Source organism: Dermacentor silvarum, chromosome 3 (genome assembly GCF_013339745.2).
Source record: "Dermacentor silvarum isolate Dsil-2018 chromosome 3, BIME_Dsil_1.4, whole genome shotgun sequence".
NCBI lineage: Eukaryota > Metazoa > Arthropoda > Arachnida > Ixodida > Ixodidae > Dermacentor > Dermacentor silvarum.
In genome coordinates, this window is record NC_051156.1 from 108,189,253 (window position 1) to 108,205,058 (window position 15,806).

The following is a 15,806-nucleotide window of genomic DNA, read 5'->3' on the forward strand; positions in this document are numbered from 1 at the left end:
GCCGCGATGATATCTCACGTGGACTTTATACGGGACTGATAGCGACGCCGAAGACGACGGCGGTAGTTCGCCAAGAGTATCCCACTTCCTTGGAGAGCCCCATCTTGACTTTCATTTTCTATGCAAAAAAAAAGAAAATAATGTTGAAGCATGAAGTATAGATTTTGTGTACAACGTTCGTTAGCTAAATCCACATCTCGTTACTTTTCACTCAATAGCTAAACGATCAAGGAATGACAGTTGCGCAGTGCTTGTATTTTTGGGTAAGTTCTCTACCTTCCGCGATTTGCTATTGAGCCACGTCTAGGCTATTGCTGAAAACTTTGACGTGACTTTTAGTAGTTACAGTGTAGCAAGGTAAAACGTTAGTGGTTCGGGAGTGTACGGTTTTACTATTCTGTTCTGCTGTTTCATTCGCCCGGTCATTTTCATATAGGAGTGGTACACATTTTGTGTCACAGTGAAATGCATGCGTGCGTAAGATCACGTCAAAAAAAAAAAAAAAAAAGAAAACACGAATGATCGAGTGGGCCTTTGCGCGAAGCTTTTATTGCGACCATAGATGCAGGCAATAGTTTACCTCAACACCTCTGCTACTCACGTTCGCTTCAAATTTCGATGAAATGTATGAGAGAACAGTTCAAATTGGCACAATAAATTTATATGGGATGTTTGGCTTGTCGAGAGTCAAGTGTGCCCAAATTATGAGCGTGGAATTATTAGTGCGAAAGTACCAAAGTTTCTGCATATTGCACATATACGCTGTATGGGATATTCAGTGATGCGTAGCTTTAGAACGTCCAGTGTGTCAGGATGAAGTTTAAAGTCAATTGACATACAGTTCTGGGAAAACGCAAAGAATAAATCTTGTAGTTGTACTTGAAGGTGCCAAATAACATTAGCAAATTCGTGATAATTAGGTGATCGATGCCTGCAGGGCTGTGAAAATTTTGCTGTTTGCGAACGGCTAGATGCGTAAAATGAACCACTGAATAAGTAAGGAAATGCGCATTGTGAGAAACGCGTTGGAAGTTTTTTGAAGCTCTGCGCACGTCTAAAGATGCTGTTGGGAATTTCCAAAGTGCCGTCAGGGCATTTAAAACGCCCCTTCAAGCAGCCAGTTAAGTTTTTAGAAGTGTTCGTAATCAAGTGGTTCATTTTGGGTTGAAACTGCATCTACGGAGCGGAATATGCTTTGCGTTATACGGGGTGTTTTAGGCCAACTTGTGCCAAAGGATTAAAAGGCGGTGCGCAACGCCATACAACCAACCAGTCCGTGTTGACTGATGTCTTGGGAAACTCAAACTGTTGTTTAGTATGAGCCTGTCAATAATTAAGCAAAATTAAGTATTGACTGAAACGCAAAATCTTGAATGGATGAAGCTGTTGAGCGCATTCTAAAATATTGAATTAATTGCTTCTATGAAAATAGCTGTTGGGGTTTTGTTTCTTTTGGGGTTACAAAGAAAGCGCCCGAAATCTGAAAATATACGATGTGACCAGGCGCTTACGTGCAGCGACATAACTGGCCTCAGACATGTTTCGAACAAATGATGCGACAAATGATTTCGAGACATGTTTCGAACAAATAGTACCACCCTTGTTGGATACAAACGCCACGACTTCACACAAGATTTACTGCCTTAGCTCAAAGAGTGCATTAGAAAAAACCCGAGCAACTTATAGTACAACTAAGAGTGATTTTTGCGAGTGACGTAATAAAATTCTTTCGACAATGTGTAGCGCGACAATATGCTGGCAGTGTTGCAGCTCACTAACTCTGCAGGGAATCCGAATGCACAAAAATATACGCGACATTGTTCGAAGCCTACATACATACATACATACATACATACACATACATACATCTCAGCATAAACATACAAGCGCTACATCATCTCTACTTCCGCTAAATACAACACACACATAAAGAAGCACCCCAGAGTCTTGTGCTGTACCCTAAACTTTTTAATCTTGCAAGGTTCCCGATTGAGGCGTGGCCCTGCCTCTCTACTGCGTCTCCCTTTGTTCCGCATAAAGAAATTGCGGCAGAAACCCATCTCGCGATTACTGTCGACGGTAATGCGTTGCCATTAAACCAATACTAACGACCGCAACGTATTGCCACCGTCCGAAACGAGTTACGTACGAGGCGCGTACTGCCGCGAGACTCCTGTTTCGCGCTTCCCTAAAATCACTCGGCGCCAAATAGCACCGCCGCTGCGTCCAAGCTGCGCGTGACCTTCGAAATGCATGGCGCGCCGGTACGTGCGAACGCTAAGAAACGCGTCATGCGGCAACCGGTCTCCTCTCGCGCTCCTCTTCTTTCGGACACGCTGCGCCATCTACTGGCATCGCCGAGAAGTCCGCGCATGTGCCTCCGAGACTAGAAGCGTGGCGCAACGGTGCCTGCGAACGCTGAGAATCGTTTCCTCGCTTGGCCGCACGCTCAGTGGCACACACTCAGTGACCCAAGTGGCGACAGATTCATTGAGGAATGACGCATACCTATAGTGAATTCAAGGCGCAGCTCGCTAAGGCGTTGGCGTGAAAGGCGTTCATTGAAAAGCGGCACATACGCAGCGTATTTGTGGCGCAGCCTGCTAATGCGTCTGGTTGCTGTCCTTGAGGAACCCTTGTGACGTATGGTAGGCGGAAAAACGGTTGGATACAAACAGACAAACATAGATATATAGACAGATATATAGATACACTGCCTCTGGAAAGTGCGTGAGGTGCTCAATAATGCTTGCGCATTAAAGTAAGAAGGTTGACTTTGACTTCATTCCACTGAGGTACCATCGTTTTCGCCGTAAGACTGGATGGTTTGTTTCGAAAAACAACTCCCTTAACAGCTGCTGAGCACGAGGACGCGGGATCGAATCCCGGCCACGGCGGCCGCATTTCGATGGGGGCGAAATGCGAAAACACCCGTGCACTTAGATTTAGGTGCACGTTAAAGAACTCCAGGTGGTCCAAATTTCTGGAGTCCCCCACTACGGCGTGCTTCATAATCAATCGTGGTTTGGCACGTAAACCCCATAATTCAATTCAATTCAACACCTGCATTTAGTTTTCCATTCCTATTGCACTTTGATTGCATGGTAGACGTAAATGGGGCGATTGACAGGTTCACTGCGACAGATTCGTTTACAGAGCGCAACTAATGAGTGCTGCGCAAGAAGCGACGAAAGTGAAATAGTTTTCTGTCACGCAGGCCTCCTGGACCGTCGATGGGATACAAACCTGAGGGAACGCTTCTTCATCAATGCAAAGACAAGGATAGAGGAGTGATACCATCTGGGTATAGCGAGAAGACGGTACTGGGCGTTCGTGTTCGCTACAAACAGCATGACGTTTCTTACAAATACACCGAAACGAAAATGCGGGGCTAGTGACACAAACATGACTTAAGCCCTCGGCTCTGACGTAAGAAACGTTGGATATACGCATGCATATGTCGCTTGCGGGCTGTATTGCCGGGAGGGTAGCTCGCGTCCTTGCCTCCTCGTACTGTCGCTTGGCAACGCAAGATGTGTTTCTGTACCAAAACCATTTGCAGAATTATTGCAGCAGGACGCTCCCTAAGGCAGCACCTTACAAATTGCGGTGCATACACGAAATAGGAAACTGTTGAATAATTTCCGGGTGGCGGGGGACGTCCATCACGACGTCGCCCAGCTAGAATCGGCCGGTGAAGCCGGAGACAGTGGGATGACGTTGTTCTCTATCAAGCATGTGGCTCCTACCCACCATGGGTGATTGGCCAAGAAATGGATGGATTATTGGAATTTGCAATGAAGAATAGATTTCATAATATCTATGAACTTAGCGCGAAACATGAAATTATCTGTTAAAATGAAATCAGTAAGAACAGATCGAATGAATAATAAATAATTTAAACTACACAAAAATAGGAAAGATAGAATTTTAGTAGGGCATGCAGTTGGATTTTATAAGAAATGTTTGGACGGAGGAGCAAACATCCCTGTGGCTAAATCCTAAAGTGGAGGCCCCAAACGTGGGAATAACATGTCTTCGAAGAGGTAATTGCAATATTCTTTTTCTTGCCGCAGTAAAGCGGCGACAAGGTAGAATGAAGTGATGTATTGTTTCTTCCTCATTACAAAAGAATCAAAGAGGACAGGGCACCAAAGCCGACCTGTGTAAGCATAGAAGTTCAAGTAGAGAATGTGGCAATGTAATTTTGTGAGGGAGACCTCAAGCATCTTTGTGTTACAGGATTCACAACGCCAGGAAAATACCAGGTGCTTATAATCTGGAGAAGCAGTCATTACTGTGTCTGATAAGGCTTTCATATTTGAACACATCCGAAATCTAGTCGCCGTGATGTGTGATGTCACTGGTAGCTAACAGGAAGGATTGGGCCGAGAAGTGACGTCTCTGCCAATGAATCGGCAGCTTCATTAAAATACAAAGCTTTATGACCGGATACCCAAATCAAATGAACACATTGCAGGCGGGCAGGAAATATGTACATATAGTGAAATAGTTTTAGCATCGGCGAATCACCAGACGCGGTAAGGGAATAGCACACAGATAGTGAGTCATTAAGAATAGGAGCTATTGTAGTTGTTTCGTCTAATTTACATAAAGCTATAATTACTGCTATATACTCAGCTAGAAAATTAGGCAAAAAATTAGGCAACCTTAGTGAAGAAGACCAGTTGAGTGCAGGGCAAGATATTCTAATGCCAGCATTTTCCTCGCACTGTGATGCGTCTGTCGCAATGATAATGTTTGTTGCTAGTGTTTTAAGATGACCTTGTATTATGCCGTTTAAGATGCCATAAGGTAGTAGTTTCGCGTGGTTTGAAAAAAAATGTAATCAAACATAATTTCCGGGAAATCTGAATGCGCATTACTAAGAACCACATCGCTAATTTTTACATTTAGCGGCTCGCGTAACGTTTGCACTAATATAATCTTTTGGGTATGAATCCTGGTTCAATGAACGGGAAAAAATAATTCTGGATCGGAGACAAATATTGTTTGAGCACGGCTTAATGGCGATTCGTATAGGTCACATCCTGATTCTTGTTCGCAGTTTCTTTTTTTTTTTTTTGAATTTGTAAGACCACGTGTCACGCCACACTCGCTTTGAATTTTTGTTAATCGAAGCCCTTAACCGCCACCATTGAACTCTCCCGTTTCACAGGTGACAGAAATAAAGACGGAATGCATTTACTGGTGCAAATCAAGTGCTAATGATGAAATGTGGTATTATGGACACATATCTGATGGCGCACAGTGCAAAGTAAGTATTTTTCCCGGTCAGAGTCTCTCACTCTTCGTTATTGACAATGCAAAAACAAACTGTTATAAACTGTAATGACACCACGGACTTGAAGACTATCTTTAAGACAAGCTGCGCTCGGATGGTACCTATAGAGAAGTGCCGCTGACTTTTGTTGGTTTTTGTGCGGTGCTCGCTTGCGCTCTTCGCATGTTTCTATTAACGATAATGACGTCTCTCACCGTAATAGCAGATTGTGGAGTTTGCGCTTATTCGTAACCGCACCTCCCGGTCAGATTGCTACGCTGGCGCCGAGTAATTAGTCTGGACCCTTGCACGGCGGAGAATGCCTAGCGGACAAGGGAAATATGTGCGATACCCTGACACTCAGCAAGCTCGCGGAAGTATTACAAGAATAAACAGCGCATATTCTACAGCCACAGCAGGGAAACAGGATGTTCGCTTATGCACGACACCAACGAACTGATGCGTCGAAAATTACGCTTATGTTGTGCGCAAAACACTGTTCATGAAGGAACATTCGACTGCTCCGCTTCCCGAATTAAAACCTAAATCCTGATGAGGTCAGCTGCTGCTCAAACAAATTAGTACTCGCCTCCGCGTATGCCTTTACTTCTCACTGACTCGCTCATCCTAATTTTTTTTTTTTGCAATAGAAGGCTCTTCCTTTCAATCACCAGCAAATATGCCGCCGTCCTTTGCTGGGAATCCCGTTTCTAGAAATCAATGACCCATGACAGGATGTGCTTCAAGGTTTCGTTCCCCATGTGTAGCTCACGGTTCCGTGCGATCACTGATGCATCTGCCAGCACGGCTACTTGCCCCCACCTGAACGCGATTTCGCAGACTGTGAATAAAAGGCAGGCAGCCAAGCAGAGAAGGAATAGGGAGAGAGAGAAAATGAACTGTCGACTTTTCAACGTAAACTCCAATAATTGGCTGGTGATAGGATCCACATTAAGTTACCGTGGGCTAAGCAAAGCAGATCATGTGGTTATTCCTGTCACTGGTTTCTTTCCCCAGTTGCCACCTATAAAATAAATATATTGCCGTTATACTGCATCTCTGAAACTCATGACCTAGCAGTAGGATCACTACAATAGATAGATAAATAAATCTGATAGATCTGAAAGAAAAACAGCAGAGAAAAACAAGTGAATTTCAGTCACGTTACCCTTCAACAATCATGCAGCCTCCTGTTGCATTTCTCTGCCTAGCTTTCGTCCATCAACCGCTCCGTGGCGGCATTTGAATTCGTTTGCTCCTTCGATCTCTGTACTGGCACCGTCCATTTGAGGCTGGAGGGAATGCCAGCGGTCAGACACAGTGCAGCAGCAGCTAATTTCCGACGAGACCGCGCTTTGCTGCGGACGAGGGGATTTAGGGGTCGCTGCGACCAAAGTCGCACACGATTCACAAAATGGGAGACTCGCGGAGAGAAAGCACCGTGAGAGGGCCGGAGGGACGATCTGCCCCCGTTTCCATTTTGGATTGAGCTCTCTCGCTTACCATTCGCAGAAACGCAAAAGGCCGGGACGATGCAGACAGGGCTATTGCATTGCCGGCCAACATTCGAGCAGGGGACCAGATGATGACGACGATCATCAGGTCACGACGCCACGTAAGTATATGGGCCCGTGAAAAGACTCGGGTGACAGCAGGACGGCCGGAACCAGAAGAACGATGGCTTATTGCGTGCGCTGCATTTGTGCACCTGTATTCTAGTGAAGTGCGCATGTCCGATGCTTTGTTAGTTGTAGGAGAGGCGCACGCGCCTGATGCGGTCATGTCGTTCTGGCAGCCACTGCATGCTGTTCAGATGTGGTGATGTAATTTGTATCGCAGCATTCTGACAGGAAAGTGGTGGCCGAAGAAACATGGTTTCCGCGTTAAAAAAAAACACACAAACGGTGTGAGATAAAAAAAAGGAAGTGCTTTAAATGCCGGTGAGTGGAGAAAAGTTGCGTACAAATTGGCCCTCACACATTGTTAGCTCTGAATAAGCAAGGCATAATAATAATTGTACTACTACTACAACTACTACTGCGACTACTACTACTACTACTACTACTACTACTACTACTACTACTACTACTACTACTACTACTACTACTACTACTACTACTACTACTACTACTACTACTACTACTACTACTACTACTACTAATAATAATAATAATAATAATAATAATAATAATAAAGAAACACAGGATGGACGCTATTATACCAGTGTCTGCACTGTGATTCTTTCAGTGTGGTTTTCCAACTTCGCCCTACTATATCTTTGTTATACATTATGTCAATCAGGCTTGAAAGCAATAAATTCATTTGAGCTTTGTGGCTTCCTTTGCTCTCTCGTAACAGGTACCAGCACGGAAAGCAAGAAGCTCACTCTCACAGAGGAGAGAAAGACCACGCTCCCCGAGAGTGCAAGTGAAGCAGGTGAGAAAAGTGGAGAATAAATGGCGGTCGGGATTTAAGCAAGGGAGGATGCTTTGTGCGCCTACTCTCGCCAATTTCGGCGCTTATAGTCGTTATAAATCTCTCGTATTAAATGCAGCCGACGCTAGTGCGAGAAATAAAGAAAAAAAAGAAAAATACGTTGTGTGGATCCAGACTACAAGGTTAGAATCTATCTGAAGCGAAGTTTTAGGGAGGCGATTAAATAAGTGCTATACGACTTAATGAGGTGCGTCAAATTGTGCTCATTTGCGTCCTTTGCAAGCCGTAATCCGATCCAATGCTTGCGACTAGGCCAGGCGTTTTTTTTTTTCATGCTTGTGCACGACTACAGCTAAGTCAATTAAATCACCAGATCAGGTGGACGCTCTGTGTCAGATGTCTACGCAGAGATTATGACGAGCACGAATGCGATGCACGATACTTGTCGAGGGGAGAATGGCGAGGACAGTGTCTGCACAGAGACGCATATCTAAATACATTTACGTATTTTATGCACCTTGCGTCAAAGGTATTTTTTTTTAATTCGCCTGGTTGGCGATAGGGCATAACTTTGGAATGAAATTATGCAAGCATGGATGCCTGGTACATGCATGCGCATACTGCAACAGCGAGTCATGAAATGTATTGTCAACGAGCCATCGCTCATAGTCGTCCCATTGGCTACGCGGGGCACTGCGTAATTTTTTCTTTACTTCTTTCTGTATCTCTTTTATAAATATCTCGCAAAGTACTTTAGCATTCTTAGGACGGTAACCGGCCGACCCAGATGCCAGCGCCGGACATCTAAGCTACTAGGGGTGTGGTCCTATAACAGATATTGCCGAGAGAACAAAAAAGAATGATAAAAGAAAAGAAACTTACTGGATAATCTTGTAGCTCTGCACATTAACGTTGGCTGCACGAACAAAGCCACGTGTCTTCTGTCCTCATCGTCTCGAGTACGGATTTGTGAAAGCCACTGATTGTAATTGCTAGCACTGTGTCTACGCAAACGGTTACCGCTGATATTGTTCCCTACCCTATGAGATTATTCGTCACAGTAGAACTATTTGCAATTTATTTAGCTTTTATGGAAAAATTATGTGGTCATATTCATAAGCCACAGCGGCGAGACTGCATTTTATCACAAAAAAAAAAAGAGCCAATAGCGGGCATAGTAGGCGATCGTACGTGTCGCGGTTGAGTGCTAAGATAGTGAGTGCAAAGATATCCAGGGGTATGCGTCGAAATACCACTGTTTGCATACAAATTGTTTCTTTTCTTTTTAAAAAAAGTTTCACCAGTTGTGCACTGTTTCCAGGCTGAACATGGTTGAAATCGGGTGCTTTATTAGATCGATATATGGTCACATAAAATACGTAATGAGCAAATTTAGGAACGCACTGCGTAGCCTCTGCGCAACATGTGTGCTTAGATTACGCTACATGAAACAAACCAGGGCAAATAGGAATTAAACAGTGCCAGATATCTCGTAAGAGGATCTAATTTTAAGCGAAACCAAGAAAACCTCTGGTATTACTGACCATCAGTGCTTCAGTCATACGATAAATATACTACTAACACCACAGTGTTGTTTTTTTTTTTCTGAGGGGGTATGTTATGCACGTGCGTGCCTGATTCTTTTGCTGGTTATGTTGTTCATTGTCTCTTTTAAATGCAGGCTGAATTATGCGAAGTGCGCATGATGTCTAAAGCTCCAATTTATCACGCCCCGCACCTCCATTGTTCTGGGCAGCAAACTGATCTAAACAAATAAATAAAAATGTGATTCATTATTTTCCCCTTTATAAAACACGCAACAGTCCCTTCTACCATGACTCCTATACCGCCAGCAGTCGCTTAGCCCGGGGGCGGGGGCAGCACGGAGAGCACGCCTGACATCATCATCATCATAAAAATTTTATTATAGAGAAACTGAGGAATTTGGAGCACGCAGGCTCCCGGGCCCCCGCATGAGCCCACTGCCCTCAAGCGTTTATGTTCCTTCGGCGCATAACGCTGGCAGCGCGTTCAGAGACACAGTGCTCCGGAGACCCGGTCCGTCTTCGCGCTCCACGAATCCTGGAAGCGAGACCCGGTCGTGTAGACCCGGTCTGCACGACCGGGCCTCGCTTCCAGGATTCGTGGAGCGCGCGGACGCCCAAATGAGCTCCACATGACGGGGCGGAAGGGGCAACGGGCGAGTACTGTATGCTAAACGCTGAACGTGGACTCGGGCTCGTGCGAAATTTACGTGCATCCCCCGAACTTTGTTAGTGTACGATGACCTGCCCTTCCCCCTCCCGATAAAAAAATTCTGCCTACGTCGGTGAGCGCCAGCATAGGGTCTAGAAGTGGACTTTTATTAACACGTTAAAGCTGGCCGGCCTCCTCTATGAATTCTACGCCGCTCTTGGGTTCCTTCATAACGTTCAACGCAAATTATTGCAGCTACAGACCAGAACTTGAGCACATCGCCCACCAAGGAGAAAGTGACCACGGGGGATGAGGCAGTGACCGAACGAGGTGAGAAAAGTGACGCGTACGTGGAGCGCGACTGTCAAGCAGAGCAACGAACGCAAGAAAAGAAAGAATGAAAGAAAAAAATCAAAGCCCCTTTATTAAAGAAAGATGGTTGAACGCGATGCTTTCTCCCATGCATACTGAATCAAAGTCAAAGTCCAAAGCCAACGACCACGCAACGAACCCAAGAAGTGCTGAGCGACCCGATGCGATGCATATGTGATTTGACTGCTTGTTTAGGATTGTATTTTTTGAACGTTGAAGTTGAATGAAGACACATTGGTTAAGTTGCATAGCGCTTATTTTAGAGCATGTAGCCATTGATTACACGCACACATTCACAGATGACTCTATACTTGCTCACCGTGCCTTGTGATCGCTGTGGTCGACGGTCAGAGGCTCTACCGTTGCCCATACACGGGATCGGCCTTACGGGCACGATCGCGTTCGCGCTCGTGTGCGGCAGCCTCTTCTGCCGTGAGCCGCACCCGCGGCCTACCCACGGTGACGGCCGGGAATGCATTGCGTGACGCGCGTGATGCAATGCAGATATGTACAGTTCGTCGAGGTAGCGTTGCGTTGCAGTTCCGGTCTTTCTTATCAGTACAACAGCGAATGTAAACTGTAGTGAGTAAACTGTAGCGTGTGCTACGATACGCATGTTGCTCGCCGTTGTTCTATTGTGTGCGCAGGAGTGCAGCCGTTGTTCTATTGTGTGCGCAGATGCGCAGATAGTTCCATTGTGTAAGGTGGCTTTCCTGCAGTGCGTTTTCGGAGTTCACGGACGAATCAGTGAGACATAGGATTCGCGGACCGGGATGCGCGGTACGGCTTCCCAAAGATAGGCCATGCCGTCGACGCAGCTGTTCGTGCGTCTTGATGATTCAATTGCAACACCTTGCTGAACAGCGCAGACGACTAGGCAAGAGATACACAGATGCGTGATTTGTATTTATCGTGGGCCTTGGTCTGCGCTGTTCGCGAAAGGAAATGCGTTCCAGAAAAACTGGCCGCAGAGTCACACACACACACACACACACACACACACACACACACACACACACACACACACACACACACACACACGCACACACACACACACACACGCACACGCACACACACACACACACACACACACACACACACACACACACACACACACACGCACGCACGCACGCAAAAGCGGGCGTTGCTCAGTGGTAGGGTAGCAGATTCGCTCCTGCGCAGCGCGCCCGGGTTCGAACCTGTCCGAAACTGAGTATTTTTTGTTTCATCAATCAATCCACCTTGCGAACTCCACGGCTAGAATTTGTAAATTGCAATATGCAATTAGCTAAAACTTCAATTAGTGATTGTTAATTAGTCGATTATGCATTTCAATTTATTCTGCAAGTAATGTCCGCCTCTTCGAGTACACCAGCTCATCGACTAGAATTGCTGCATGTGCTTCAGGCAACCTTTAAAACGTTTTGAAAGTGTTCGCTGAAACACCCTGTATATAGTGCAGCTGACGGCGCTCTGTTCCGGAACACCGTCAGTTACACTTCGCTCGACGAAGAGGCAGGACGTGTGTCGAGAGAGCTCTTAAACAACACCTGGCAATGGGGTAAACGCGGTTTAAACCATAGATCCAGGACGTCAAAGATGTGCGACGTAATGCTAATGGCCTTATCGGGCATTTATCGTTAAATCGCCCCAACATTTTTTTTTTACCACGACCGATGCTATTCGCTACGAACTATCTGGACCAGTTCGGCTCTCACCTTTCTTGTAGATAACGGTATGACGGTTAGTTCAAATATGGCGATGCGCACATTCACAAATGTTACTTTGCTAACAGTGCAATCGTATAAATTGGCATGCCGGGCGTTCATTATTTGAGCCAGCACTGCGCAGCGCTTCGTATTTACACGCTGCAGCTCTATAAGCGGTGGCTCACTCATGACAGTCGTCGACAAGTAAACGACGACACAACTTGTAAACTGTTCTAATCCAGAACTTGGAAACGCTGTGTCATAGCACGAGCGTGAATTCTCGCATATGCACGCGCACCGTCAAATACTGAGAGGAGAGACGAGCCTTACAAAATATAGCACTTTCCCAATAATGTAATCGGGCAGCTTATACAAATAATTCAGATCCGGCAACTGCACGCACACAAAAAAAAGTAGTACTCTGATGGAGCAAGTGTCAGGATCAACGCTTCTTCACGGCACAGCCTTAAACCGACTTCACCGAAAGGTTCGCGTGTTTCACCAACATCGGGGCCCGTTCCACCTGCTCCGACTCGTCAAGCGGCATGGACGTTTCGTTCTCCCCAGTCCATTCTCCGTTGGTGGCGTCCTCAGCGTCGGTGGCGTCCGAGTCCTCCGCACCACTCGTCACGTGGACCTCGGCCGCGCGCGCATCGGGCACCGTCGTGACGGCTGCTTCGCTGACATTGGCCGGGATCAGCTCCACGGCGGGCGTCACCTCGTCCCCACCGGCTGCCGCACGGCTCACGTAGAAGGAGGCGGCCGACACCAGCACGGCCAGGCCGCAGAGGGCGCACAGGGCGAACGAGGCCATGGCCGCCTGGTTGCTGCTCTCGGCAGGATCGTAGCTGAGGTAGTTGGTGCTGGGGACCTGTGCGCCAGCGCCGCCAACATCGCCGTCGCCGGCGTCCGCGTCGTAGGCTGGAGGTGCTACGGCAGCACCCGCAGCGTCCGATTTGCTGCCGCGGCGCAGGATGCTCTTCAAGGGCCGCTTTGGAGCTGCTGCTAGTGCCGCCATGATTCTTCTTCGTATCGATTTCTTCCTTTTCCCTTTCGAACCGGTAAACCGGGCCGGTACAACCGAGGCAGGTTGCCCCCCTAGATTGGGACTATATGAGAAAAGGTGAAAATTCGCTGCTTCACCTACCAACAATCTTATATACATTTTCCGCAGAAACAGAAATGTAGGAAAATCTGGGTTATTTCTTTGGCAGTTGCATATTTGAAACAGCAAACATCTTGTTGTTGTTATCGCCTCTAACAGATGGAACGTATCCACGAGGAACGCTCGGCCAAGGTTCGCAATAGAAGCATAATGCAGTGCCTTTTTTCCCTTTAACTTAACGGTGTGTATTACCTATATCAAAAATACTACAGAAATATTTGAAAAGTGCTCGCACCAATCTTTATGAAACCGCCAGGAAACTTAAGAAATCACCGCCCCTTCCAGTCCGCGATGATGATCGAACAGCGAAGCTGTGTTAGATACACCGAGTGTTACATGTGCATGTGTTGCACGTAATGCGATTGCGTAAACACAAGTAAACACAGATCTGCAACAGGAACTTATATTGAAACGTTGCGAGGCGAGAAGAGGCAGTGACTTCCGACGCTACTCGACGAGTGTCTATAGTTATCTGCTCGAAATATGCCGAGCTGCTGCCAGAGGAATCGGCTACAGTGACAGACACCGCGCGCGTTCGGCGTGAACGCGCGGAAACACGGACGGTGTCCGCAGCAGCTCTGCGCGTTGCCTCGTTGGAGCCGCTACATAATTGCGGTTCTCTCAGTGTGTTTTTTTTTTCGCATGAGGTTTCTCTCTGTCTTTTGACGTGCTTTTTTTCGCGTGCAAGTTGCGCCGCTCTTTTTTTTTTTGCGCGGCATTAATCAGAGCAAGTGACGAGCCCGTTCACGAGTTAACTTTCGCTGACGCTCGCGGTAGGCAGCCTCTTTCTTAGGAGTACACACTTCTTGTGGTCTTCCCATAGTCACATCGCCGCCCAGCTGCGATGCGTGTTCGTTATCCGAAAGGGTGCGCCGCACAGAAACACCTTCTCTTATTGACCCTTTTCCCGGCGATCCCGTGGGCGCTGCAATGTTTCATCACGTGGTGACGCGTCCATTGCCTGCCTAAACTGCCTACGTTGCCTCCTTGTTTACAATGGAAGTGTATGACGCCGGCGCGGCTTAGAAAACCTCTGTTTTCGGAGATATCGTAGACGGTGACTAGGTGGACGACACGAAGCTTTGATCACAGCTTCAGAGAACATGCAAAAGCGCTTCCGAGCTGATTAAGCTATGTCCAAACGTCGCAAGTAGCGTATATGGTGCTTGTTCTAAAAGCGGAGCTAAATATGTATTCCAAGCTATCCAAACATTCCGCTCATGAATTGAATCGGGATTAGTGAGTTTTGCTCTTCGTACTTTACTTGGCAAATATCTTGAAGTAGCGGCTTGTCAGTTTCTGACTCAGTGAAGTTCCTCGGTGCGACCACTATCTGATTATTTTCTGCCTAATCGCTCGCGGGTGTGCTCAGTTCCGATAGATTTGTTCTTGCTGCGCACAAGGCTTGAAACGTTGCTGTTTTGTACGTTGTAATACCTTGTAGCAAATATATATTACAGCTAGTAACTCGCTTACTCTTGTGGACCGTCACGAAACATTCAGCTTCGACCATTCGTGCGCCATCGGTGTAGTCCGTCATTTATTGTGCGTATACAGTGTGCACATATTCAAGAGTGCGCTCATTCACTTATTCTTGATACGTCGGCGATAGAGTGGGCGTAAGTTTTCCTGCCATTTGGGACAGATGTGTATAGATAACGTGTGCGAAACTTACTATGACAGGAAGCGGCGCTACTCCTTTTGTCATTGTTTAACGAGTGGTACTCACTCTTGCCGACGTTCTGGGGATGAAGCCCTTTCTTTGAAGGTTAGCGATACAAAGCTGGCCGATGAGCAAATTTCTGTATCCTCGAGGAAAGCCGTACGTACATCTCGAAGTGCCGGTAACACGTTCGGACAGTTGCAGCAGCGGTCCGCGAACTTGGCCACGCAGATTCATTCTATTCCTTAACATGCCAGTCACTATTTTTGCAGCAAACTATTGCACACGTCTTCAATCCGCATGATCCAATCTAGCATGATTGGAGCACAGTGTGTTAGTGAAAACTCAGTTGCATTTCCGACAGCTGATCGCTCAGAAGCAAGGTAGAAGCCGTAATGGTTTCGTATTCGTGCGCGGTCGCTTAGGAGAGGTATGGCGCGCCGCCGTGAGCGCCATCTAGTTTCTCTAAAAGAAACTGCTCCGCGAAAAGGGTCAATACCCATCGCCTCTTCGCGCCCAGCGCGGCCTCTCATTGGTCGCCTCTTCCCCCCAGCGCGCGCCCTCTCATTGGTCATCTCCTCCCCTAGCGTGCCTCTTCTCCTCTGCTGGTCACGTGACCTGCGCTCCCCCGGTGCGGCTCTCATCCTCTCCTGGTCACGTGACTTCTGTAACACCGGACAGACGGCGAAGGCTCGACTGAGAACAGCTCCACTATTAAAAAAAAAAAAAAGATGCGACTTGCCGCGTGCATCGAACACGCTGTCATCCGCTGCGGCGACACCAGTCGGGTACTGTTTGGAATCAGCTTTGAAAAGCCGGCAGATCCCACGCCCTGTGGGAATCGATGTTATGCGAAGCAGTGTGCGGGGAGCCTACCAAGTTAACGAAATGACCATGAGAGCACCAAGAAGTAGGCGGCTGTTTCATGACCTACATGACACGTATGTCATGACATTCACGTCGCGAGTTCTCAGGAGTCCC

At 47.0% G+C, this 15,806-nt stretch overlaps 1 long non-coding RNA gene across 1 annotated transcript; it reads left to right on the forward strand.

Moving 5' to 3' along the window:
* Positions 1-3,252: 3,252 nt before the first annotated feature.
* Positions 3,253-7,050, forward strand: LOC125943932 (uncharacterized). Its single transcript, XR_007465997.1, has 3 exons — positions 3,253-3,320; positions 5,180-5,278; positions 6,797-7,050. It is a non-coding gene; the product is annotated as an uncharacterized LOC125943932 (long non-coding RNA).
* Positions 7,051-15,806: the final 8,756 nt, after the last annotated feature.